The following is an 11,898-nucleotide window of genomic DNA, read 5'->3' on the forward strand; positions in this document are numbered from 1 at the left end:
GTTATTTGTAGAAGACCAGCAGTTGCCCAGGCATACCAGCCTCCCCTCTCCATGCCACTGATGTTATCCAAGGGAAAGGCAAAGGCTGATACAGCTGAGTGAACTGAGGCAATGTGAAATAAATGTCTTGCTCAAAAACACAACACTCAGCCTTCACTGTGAAGGCACATGGCTCAGTGGTTACAGCGTTGGGCTCACAATCCTGAGGTAGTGAGTTTGATTCCCAGACTGGGCTGTGTGTTGTGTTCTTGGGCAAGACTCTTTGTTTCATGTTTCTCCAGTTCACTCAGCTGTAAAAATGAGTTGCGATGTCACTGGTGCCAAGCTCTATCGGCCTTTGCCTTTCCCTTGGATAACCTTAATGGTGTGTGGAGAGGAAACTAGTATGCCCTTAATTCCCTTGTGTTCAAAGTCAAATTAGAAAGTAGTTGATATAGATATAAAGGGCACCATTCGAGCGTGATCGTTACCAACGTTGCTTCGCTGGCTCCTGTGCCAGTGGCACGTGTAAAAAGATTCGAGCGAGTCATTGCCAGTACCGCCTGACTGGCCCCTGTGCAGGTGGCACGTAAAAAGCACCCACTACACTCTCAGAGTGGTTGGCATTAGGAAGGGCATCCAGCTGTAGAAACTGCCAGATCAAGACTGGAGCCTGGTGTAGCCATCTGGTTGCCAGCCCTCAGTCAAAATCGTCCAACCCATGCTAGCATGGAAAATGGACATTAAAGGATGATGATGATGATGATGATGATAAACTCTTCTGGAAACCAAATAAGGGGCTGTCATATATTCACACAGCTTCCTGTCATTTAGCCATAGTTTTCAAAAATATAGTTAAGTGTGTTAGCAAATGGATCTATGACCTACGTTCAAATAAGATATTTGATGCTGTGGCATAACTAAGCACTAATTGTTTAATGAATTGAAAGATAGCATTTCTAATATGCCTGATTTTAGCTCTACAAAGAAAAAGCTCCACTGTAAGGTCATTATGGTTCAACCCTTTCACTGTGGTGATTAGATTTATCTACTCAATATTTCATCTCTCTATATATATAAACGGCAAAATGTGTGTGTGTGTGTGTGTCCTTTATACAAATCCACAATTTTTCAGTTAGAGGGCTTGCACTTTCTATGGTTATTCAAAACCATCCAAGGGTGGTCATGGACATCTTAACATTTCTCCAGTCACCCTGCAAAGCCATTAAAAATCAATAGAAGTTTTTTTGTGAATTTTCTATCCAAAACCGAATCAAAATGCCCGAAACTTGATACGCCAATTGAATGCCAGCTAGCTGTATGTGATTGGTTGGAGATTTGGACAGTACTCACGTGTATGTGTGCATGCACACGGCTGTATATGCATGCACTAGCAATATGACCCGGCATTGCTGGGTCATAGTGCTAGTTACTTTTAAAAGTGGAAAGAAGTTTTATATGCCAATCCATCTTTTGTTGAGGAATGTCATATTTGAATCTTTTTCTTTTGAGATTTGTCAAATGAGGTAACATGACTCGCAGAAAATGTCAATTCAATTTTTTGGTAGCTTATTAACATCATTACTGGAATAGCCATGAAATTGAATTTTGCAATTAAAGGGTTAATTTAAGAATCTGTTCTGGAAAGATTCCCATTAGATTAGGGAATAAGCATTTTCCACAGACACAAAAGGAAAATTTTCAATGGTCATACTTTGAAGTTATATTCTGAAAAATGTTTTGTAAATAGGCTCAAGTTGAGTACAGCTCAAGCTGCTCATACAGAATTGCTACAAGCCTGTTAAATGGTCAATGTAACGTTGAAACCATCATTTATGAAGTAGAGGTAATCTCGGAAAGTCTCGAAATGTAAGTATAGAAATATGTGAGTACAACAGAAGGTTCCTTCAAGATTAGGTTCAATTATCACAAGTCTTCTTTTAAAATTCAGGAGAGATGTAATGTCACAACAGTAATGAGACCTGTTTGGCGAATGAAAGAAGGTGCTGTCAACAGCAATAGGAAGTGTAATCTGTGTCTAACAGAAAAGAATTATATTGAATTATTTCCTTCACATAGAGCCTTACTCGAACCTGTAAGGATTGGTTCTTCTTCACTTAGTACTCCTCTCACCACAATGAAGAGCTCATCTCCTCCACACTTAGCCTTTATACACACATGCATATATGCTCTCCAAAAATTCCTTTCCACCTCTCTCTCTTACCCTTTCTTCTTGCTAATCTTTCATTTTTCTATTCCTCTTTCTCTCTATTAACACCTCACCCTATCAACATCACCCTTATCCCTGCTGCATCCCATCATAGAGTATATTTATTTATTCAAAAAATTTATTCCTACTCATCCTTTTGGAAACAAAACTAGCTTTGTTAAAAATAACTTCTTCAATCTCTCTCTCTCTCTCTCCCCATACATATATATATATATATATATATATATATATATATAATAATAATATTAGGGAATAAATCCAAATTTACAGGGAAAAAATCAGATTTAGGATTAAATCCAATTTTATAGTAAAATATTATATAATATTAATTCGAGACAATTAAAACAGATTAGGAGATCGAAAATCCACCTGACGAATGTCATTGAAGACATGAAACGATTGTAGTGGCGGTTTATTTCTTTATATTAAAAATTTTTATGTATTGATTAAGTCTTTCCTTGTTTGTTTTGCAAAATAGTGGTTTTGTCTCGAATTAATATTATATATATATATATATATATAATATATATATATATATATATATATATATATATATACATATGTATATATATCTTTTACCTGTTTTAGTCATTTCACTGCGGCCATGCTGGAGCACCGCCTTTAGTCGAGCAAATCGACCCCAGGACTTATTCTTTGTAAGCCTAGTACTTATACTATCAGTCTCTTTTGCTGAACAGCTAAGTTACGGGGACGTAAACACACAAGCATCGGTTGTCAAGAGATGTTGGAGGGCACAAACACAAACATATACACACATGTACATATATACGACAGGCTTCTTTCAGTTTCTGTCTACCAAATTCACTCACAAGGCTTTGGTCAGCCCAAAGCTACAATAGAAGACACTTGCCCAAGGTGCCACGCAGTGGGACTGAATCCGGAACCATCTGGTTGGTAAGCAAGCTACTTACCACACAGCCACTCCTGCGCCTATATATATAATGCGTGTATATATATATAATATTATATATATATCGTGTGTGTGTATATATAATATATCTTTCATATATATATACAACACATACATATATGTATGTGTGTGTGTATATGTATTCATACACATACATATATATACATATACATATATACATACATACATACATATATATATATATATATATATATATATATATATATATATATATATAATTAATTAATAAGGTGAGAGAATTAGATACTAATTTAATAGTATATCTATTCAACACCAAGTGGCCCAGTGCTCCGAGAAACCTGGATTATTATAATATTTTGTAATATATTATATATTTTATACAAAAATAAATATAAGAGAGTGGTCACTATATGGCTCACTCTAGCACTAGTTAATCCAAAAGGTTTCAACCACAAAAAATACATGTTTCCCATGAAAGTCAGTACGATTGTTAGCTTACACGAACAGGGCAAATAAAAAATAACAAAAATACATATTATTTTGGGACAATTGTTTCGCTATTAATGAAGCTGAGGAGCTACAAGTGGATTTTTTTGTAAGTAAAATTACATTTAATTCATTAATAGCGAAACAATTGTCCCAAAATAATCTGTATTTTTGTTATTTTTTATTTGCCCTGTTCGTGTGAGTGTGAGCTACAATCGTACTGACTTTCATGGGAAACATGTATTTTTTGTGGTTGAAACCTTTTGGATAACTAGTGCTAGAGTGAGCCATATAGTGACCACTCTCTTATATTTATTTTTGTATAAAATATTATAATATATTACAAAATATTATAATAATCCAGGTTTCTCGGAGCACTGGGCCACTTGGTGTTGAATAGATATACTATTAAATTAGTATCTATTCTCTCACCCTTATTAATAATTATAATTATGCTACATTTATTTCTAAATGTAGTATTTGTTCCCGTGAAAGTTTGGCGCGCTGTTAGTAGGGGCATTGAATTTAACGTCGGATGTAACAATTGAACCACACGTGTATTTATCGTTATGGTAAAATCTGCGTGTGATGAGTGGATTTCATCCAGATAGTTTTGGCTGAGGAGCTACAAGTGGATTTTTTTGTAAGTAAAATTACGTTTAATTCATTAATAGCGAAACAATTGTCCCAAAATAATCTGTATTTTTGTTATTTTTTATTTGCCCTGTTCGTGTGAGCTAACAATCGTACTGACTTTCATGGGAAACATGTATTTTTTGTGGTTGAAACCTTTTGGATTAACTAGTGCTAGAGTGAGCCATATAGTGACCACTCTCTTATATTTATTTTTATATATATATATATATATTTATATTTATTTAAATACATATTTTTCTATGTATATAGATAAATAGATAGATGTGTGCATGTGTGTGTGTGTGTATGTGTACATATTTACGTGTATATATGCACACAAATGTCTGTGTGTGTATTTCTGTTTCTAACATTTTATGGAAATGGGTTAAAATATAATGAACTTCTTGTTTTGTATATGGAAACACAGCATGATACGGATATAATGTGAGATATGACCAAGGAGTGTTGTTTTAGATCATGTTACAAGAAGAACACTGACTGGATCTAACATTTCAACTGTAAAAATGTTTGTAGGAAGAGATGATGAATAGATTGTTTCAGTGAGTTCTTTCAGGAAAAAAATTATGAAAAATGCTTAAACCTGTTTTTGTTTAAACATACAAACATTCTGTGCAAGGAAAGAAGGAGGAAAATTCGGACATTGGTTTGTAAATATAAAATGATAGGAGTGAAACACATAAAGGAGATTGAATATCTTTAATCTTTTATTTGTTTCAGTCATTGGGTTGTGGCCATGCTGGTGCACAATTAGGAAGTGTTTGGTCAAACAATGAAACTTAAGAGCTATTTTTTTCAGGTCAGTATTTATTCAGTTAATCTCCTTCGTAGCATTAGATGTCACAGTTTATGCAAGGGCGGTCAAATAACATAGAGACATGATCTTCAGCTTTTTTTAACAGTGGTGCACAGTGGAGGCACATGACTCAGTGGCAATGGTGTTGGACTCATGATCGTAACATTGTGGTTTCGATTCCTGGACCAGGCAATGCATTACTTGAACAAAACACTCCGTTTCATGTTGCTACAGTCCATTCAGCTGGCAAAAATTAGTAATCCAGCGATGGACTAGCATCCCATCCAGGTGGAGAATTCACCAACACCACCGCCACCACATCACCACCACCACCACCACCATCACCAACACCATCACCACCACCACTACCACTACCACTATACCACCACCACCACCACCACTACACCACCACTACCACCACCACCACCACCACACCACCACCATCACCACACCACCACCACCACATTACAACCACCACCACCACACCACCACCACCACTACACCACCACGACGACGACGACGACCACCACCACCACTACACCACCACTACCACCACCACCACCACCACATTACAACGACGACGACTACCACCACCACCACAAGCACCACTACACCACCACAACCACCATCACCAACACCACCACCACACCACACACCACCATACCACCACCACACCACCACCACACCATCCCCACAACCACCACACCACCACCACACCACCAGCTGGTTGGTAAGCAAGCTGCTTACTACATAGCCACTCCTGACACAATATGTCCCTAATAAATCCTTTTCCCTCTTCCTCTCCTTCCTCCAACATCTTTTACTTATTTCAGTCATGTGATTGTGGCCATGCTGGAGCACCGCCTTTAGTCGAGCAAATCGACCCCAGGACTTGTTCTTTGTAAGCCTAGTACTTATTCTATCGGTATCTTTTGCTGAACCGCTAAGTGATGGCGACGTAAACACACCAGCATCGGTTGTCAAGCAATGCTAGGGGGACAAACACAGACACACAAACATACACACACACACACACACACACACACACACACACACACACACACATATATATATATATATATATATATACATATATACGACGGGCTTCTTTCAGTTTCTGTCTACCAAATCCACTCACAAGGCTTTGGTTGGCCCGAGGCTATAGTAGAAGACACTTGCCCAACATGCCACCCAGTGGGACTGAACCTGGAACCATGTGGTTGGTAAGCAAGCTACTTATCACACAGACACTCCTGCGCCTAGGTATAGATATAAATGACACGACTTTCTGGTTTAGCTTTTACTTAAACGGATGTGTCTTCTCAAGTACAGTAAATCACCAATCATCTTGGTCCTTTGTCCCTTTTTTTCCCGTGCAGCTGAGCATCTAAAGGTCATACTTCACCACTTCATCCCTCAACTTTCAAGATCTTAATCAACTGAATTAATCAACTAAATTAATCAATTTCATTCATGATTACACAGATTTTCACGTCTTTAATTTCTGTTAAGAAGAAACAGTAAAAAAAAACAACAAAAGAAATAGGACAGACGAGGCTATGTCTGAGATGAACATCAAGGCTGTTTCTTCCTCGTGTATCGATTGCTTTGAAACAATGCTTCTTGATGCTACACGAATTTTCTTGAGAATTTCCTATGAAACAATTCACGGTGGCAGGATATCAATGTATTGTTGATCAACTTGTTGAAAAATAATATAAAACATTTACTGATCATAGGACTTTATACGTTCAGTAGAGTAAAATTGATTGGAAATATTGATCCGAGTGCCTCACCAAGTTCATCTCTCAATCTCTTTCTTTCTCTCTCATATGTGCTCTGTCTGTCTCTCTTTCTCAATATGCATATAGATAATATATATATATGTGTGTGTATGTGTGTGTATATGTATATATATATATATATATACACATATATATATATCTATATATATATATATATATATGTAATATATATATAAATAATATATATATATATATATGTATCTATGTATATATGTATATATTATATATATATATTATGAATTATATATATATATATATATATATATATATATATATATATATATATATACAATATATATATATATATAGCATAATTGAGGTATATATATACAGTAGCATATAACATACGTGAATTATATTTGCCATTTCACTATGGCAACCCCTAAGGTGGATGCTACTGTAGTTTTAGCCCTCAGGGGACACAGAAAGTGAGTCTATGGCCAGCTGGAGGAAAGTGTGCCTCCTGGGCTATAAATATACTACAGTAGCATATATATATTATAGGGGATAGCCATATATGATATATAGCTATACATATACGTCACTATATATATATATATATATATAGATAGAGTATATATAGATATATATATATATATATATATATATATAAATATATATATATATATATATATAGGCGCAGAACGTGAGTATAGTGGTCTGGTGGTAAGGAGCTGTGTTTACCAACCACATGGTACGGGTTCCGTCCCACTGTTGGCAACTTGGGCATACGTCTTTCTACATATACTCGGGCAGACCAAAGCTTGTTGAGTGGATGGTTAACGGAAAACTGAAAGAAGCCCATCATATATAGTGTATATATAATATATCATCTATATTATATATATATATATATGCTGCATGTTGATGTTTGTGTGTCTGTGGTGTCCCCTAGCATTACTGACAACCGAATGCTGGTGTATTTATGTACCCGTCACTTAGCAGTTCGGCAAAAGAGACCGATAGAATAAGTACTGGGCTTTCAAAGAATAAGTCCCGGGGTCGAGTTGCTCGACTAAAGGCGGTGCTCCAGCATGGCCGCCGTCAAATGACTGAAACAAGTAAAAGAGTATATATAAATATATACACATATATATTTATTATCATCAGCTGCAGCAGCAGTGTAATTGTGTAATTTAACAATCTGCTGGGACACGTTGGATGGTTTGATAGGATCCAATAGATATAAGGACTGCATCATGCTGCAACGTCTGTTTGGCATGTTTTTTTTTTTTGTATGGCTGGATGCCCTTCTTAACACTTTTGATACCAACCTGGCTGAAATCACACCGTCTCTGGCTCTGTAAAACCAAAGTCTTTTTTTCAAAAGTCCTGAATCAAAATCTTCTGCCAAGCCTTAGTCAAAATTTATGTTCCTAATACTAGTTTAATGATAACGAAGTCATTTTAATAAATTCTTTGTTATTCTTTTATTCTTTTACTTGTTTCAGTCATTTGACTGTGGCCATGCTGGAGTACCGCCTCTATTCGAGCAAATCGACCCCAGGACTTATTCTTCATAAGCCTAGTACTTATTCTGTTGGTCTCTAGTGCCAAACGAATAAGTTATGGGAATATAAACACACCAGCATCAGTTGTTAAGTGATGTTGAGGGGGACAAACACAGATACACAAGCATATGCTCACACACATACATATATATATATATACATATATACGACGGGCATCTTTCAGTTTCCGTCTACCAAATCCACTCACAAGGCTTTGGTTGTCCCGAGACTATAGTAGAAGACACTTGCCCAAGGTGCCACACAGTGGGACTGAACCTGGAACCATGTGGTTGGTAAACAAGCTCCAGCATGGCCCCAGCCAAATGACTGAAACAAGTAAAAGAAAAGAAAGAAGAATATATATATATATATATATATTCCTTCACTCCACCCCTTGGGCATTTCCAAATCACCAATCCAACTGACTTCTTTACCACTGCAGATATAAAATCAGAGGCGGCGACGATAGATTACATCGATATAAAGGAAGACGATGTAATAAAGGCTATAGATGAAATGAAAACAGACTCAGCTACTGGCCCCGATGGATTCCGGGCAATCCTCCTAAAAGTATGTAAGAGAGTCCTAGCAAGACCACTGCAGTTCCTCTTTCAGAGCTTCCTTGCAGCTGGCAAACTTCCAAGAAAACTGAAGGAAGGTAAAATATGCCCTATTCATAAAGGAGGTAGCAGAGCGGGGCCAAGAACTACAGACCTATCTCTCTGACCTCACACATCAGCAAGGTCATGGAACGAATAGTCAGAAAGAAACTGATCACCTTCCTTGAAGAAAATTGTGGTGTGGTGTTGAAGGAGTGTGACGGAGCGGGAGGGAGCGGAAGTGGGTCTTGCAGGTCTTGCAGGGCGCATGCACCGGCGGAAGCGGAAGTGACAGACAGAACGCACGTGCGGCATTGACCAGGCCAGAGAGACTTGAGAACGACGCCAAGACGACAAGACGCTAGCAAGTTGGCTGAAGGCGAATCCGACTTCATCTCCTCAGGTAAGACCAAATTACACTTCTAATTCTTTCCTTGTTCTGTTACGCTCCTTTCACCACACTTATTACAAAAATGACTTGCTGCCCGACACCCAACATGGTTTCCGACCAGGGAGAAGCTGTTTAACTCAGCTCCTACAACACTATGACTGGGTGCTGAAACGACTGCTCAACCACTCAAATGTGGAAGTGATATATCTCGACTTTGCAAAGGCCTTTGATAAAGTCGATCATGGAATGATATGTCACAAACTGCGTGATCTCAACATAGTTGGAAAACTGGGAGAATGGCTTCATGACTTTCTGAAAGATAGAAGTCAGGTGGTAGTAGCCAATGGGGCCACTTCCATTAACACGCAAATAGTGAGCGGTGTTCCGCAGGGCACTGTCTTGGGACCACTACTGTTCATAATGGCCCTCTCAGACATGCCCTCAGCCACGCAGAGAGCCACGATCACAAGTTATGCAGATGATACAAAAGTTTCACAGGCAATACAGAACCCTGAGGACACTAAACGCCTGCAATGTAACCTGGACAAAATATACAAGTGGGCTGAAAAGAATAGCATGCAGTTCAATGCTGAAAAGTTTCAAGCTTTATACTATCAGCATGCAAAACTAAATGCAATACCCAATGAATACACTGGACCCGGAGGAATTGCAATCCCAGAGGCACAATCAGTGCGTGACCTGGGTATTTACATGAGTGATGACGCAACCTTTCGTGTACATGTTGCTAAATTGGCAATGAAATGTAGACGACTGGCCGGATGGATTCTCAGAACCTTTAGAACAAGAGAACAAGAAACCATGATGGTCCTCTGGAGGACACTTGTCCTAAGCCACTTTGACTATTGCTCTCAGTTATGGTCACCATCCAGTGTCAAGTTGATCACAGAACTTGAGGCGATCCAACGTAGCTACACGAAGAAGAAAGCCTCTATGCAGAATATAAGCTACTGGGAAAGACTCGAGATTAAAACTATATTCCTTGGAGCGTAGGTGGGAAAGATATGCCATAATATACATCTGGAAGATCCTGGAGGGACTTGTCCCAAACTTTGGCATCGAGAGTTACACAAATGCCAGAACTGGGCGCCACTGCGTAGTACCTAGGACTCCAAATTTGCCATCAAGATGTAGGACAAGATACTGTGATAGCCTGGGCTTCCGAGGCCCACAGCTCTTCAATATCCTCCCGAAGAACCTAAGAGACCTGCATGGGGTGGATGCAGATGTCTTTAAAATGAAACTGGATCTCTTCCTGTCAGGTATCCCAGATGAACCAACTTCACGGCAGGAGGTGCAGATGAGGGCAGCTGCATCGAACTCTCTCATGCACCAAATGGCGGTGCCCCAGCATGGCCACAGCTCATGAGCTGAAACTAGAATCAATCAATCAATCAATCAATCATACCTTCGAAACACGCTAGAGTTGAACTAGGGACAGCTGATGAAGGGGATTTTTCCTTGTGTGGTTTGTATTGTACTCTGTTTTTCTCTTGTAAAAAAATGGTTTGTTCCATGTTTGTTTTTCCGTTTTCGTTTCTCGTTGAGTTCTACATCTAATTGTGGTGTCCTGTACTCACGTATATATATTTATATATGCATGTATATATACATGTAGATGTAGGTACGTACATATATGTTTGTATGTATGCATATATTTTATTTATTACACTATATATATATATATGAGTATATACACACACACACACAATGCTAATGATCATTCATCTGTAAATCAATATCTTAATAATATTTCCTTTGAAGAACATTACCTTTGTTTTAATTAATTTTGTTTTAATTAATTTTGAAAATAATGAAGTATTTAGTAAAATAACTTTGTTATTAAGCTGGAGTTTAATAACATAAATTGATATGAAATCTTTTATTTATTTTTTTATTCTTTTATCATTTTACTTGTTTCACTCATTTCACTACGACCATTCTGGAGTACCACCATAAAAAATTTTTTTACTTGTTTCAGTCATTTGACTGCAGCCATGCTGGAGCACCGCCTTTAGTCGAGCACATCGACCCCAGAAAAAATTCTTTGTAAGCCTAGTACTTATTCTATCGGTCTCTTTTGCCGAACCGCTAAGTTACGGAGATGTAAACACACCAGCATCGGTTGTCAAGCGATGTTGGGGAGACAAACACAGACACACACACATATATATATATATATATATATACATATATACGACAGGCTTCTTTCAGTTTCTGTCTACCAAATTCACTCATAAGGCTTTGGTCAGCCCGAGGCTATAGTAGAAGACACTTGCCCAAGGTGCCACGCAGTGGGACTGAACCCAGAACCATATGGTTGGTAAGCAAGCTACTTACTACACAGCCACTCCTGTGCCTATTCTTTGTTTGATCTGTAAATCAAGATATTGATTTACAGATGAGTGATCATTATTCTTTGTTATTATTATTATTATTATTATTATTCAGGTATGGTCTCACACAGGGTGGTATTAAAAGGGTTAATCTTTTTAATACCAATCCACCTGAGGTTA

Source organism: Octopus sinensis, linkage group LG11, assembly GCF_006345805.1.
Source record: "Octopus sinensis linkage group LG11, ASM634580v1, whole genome shotgun sequence".
Taxonomy (NCBI): Eukaryota; Metazoa; Mollusca; class Cephalopoda; order Octopoda; family Octopodidae; genus Octopus; species Octopus sinensis.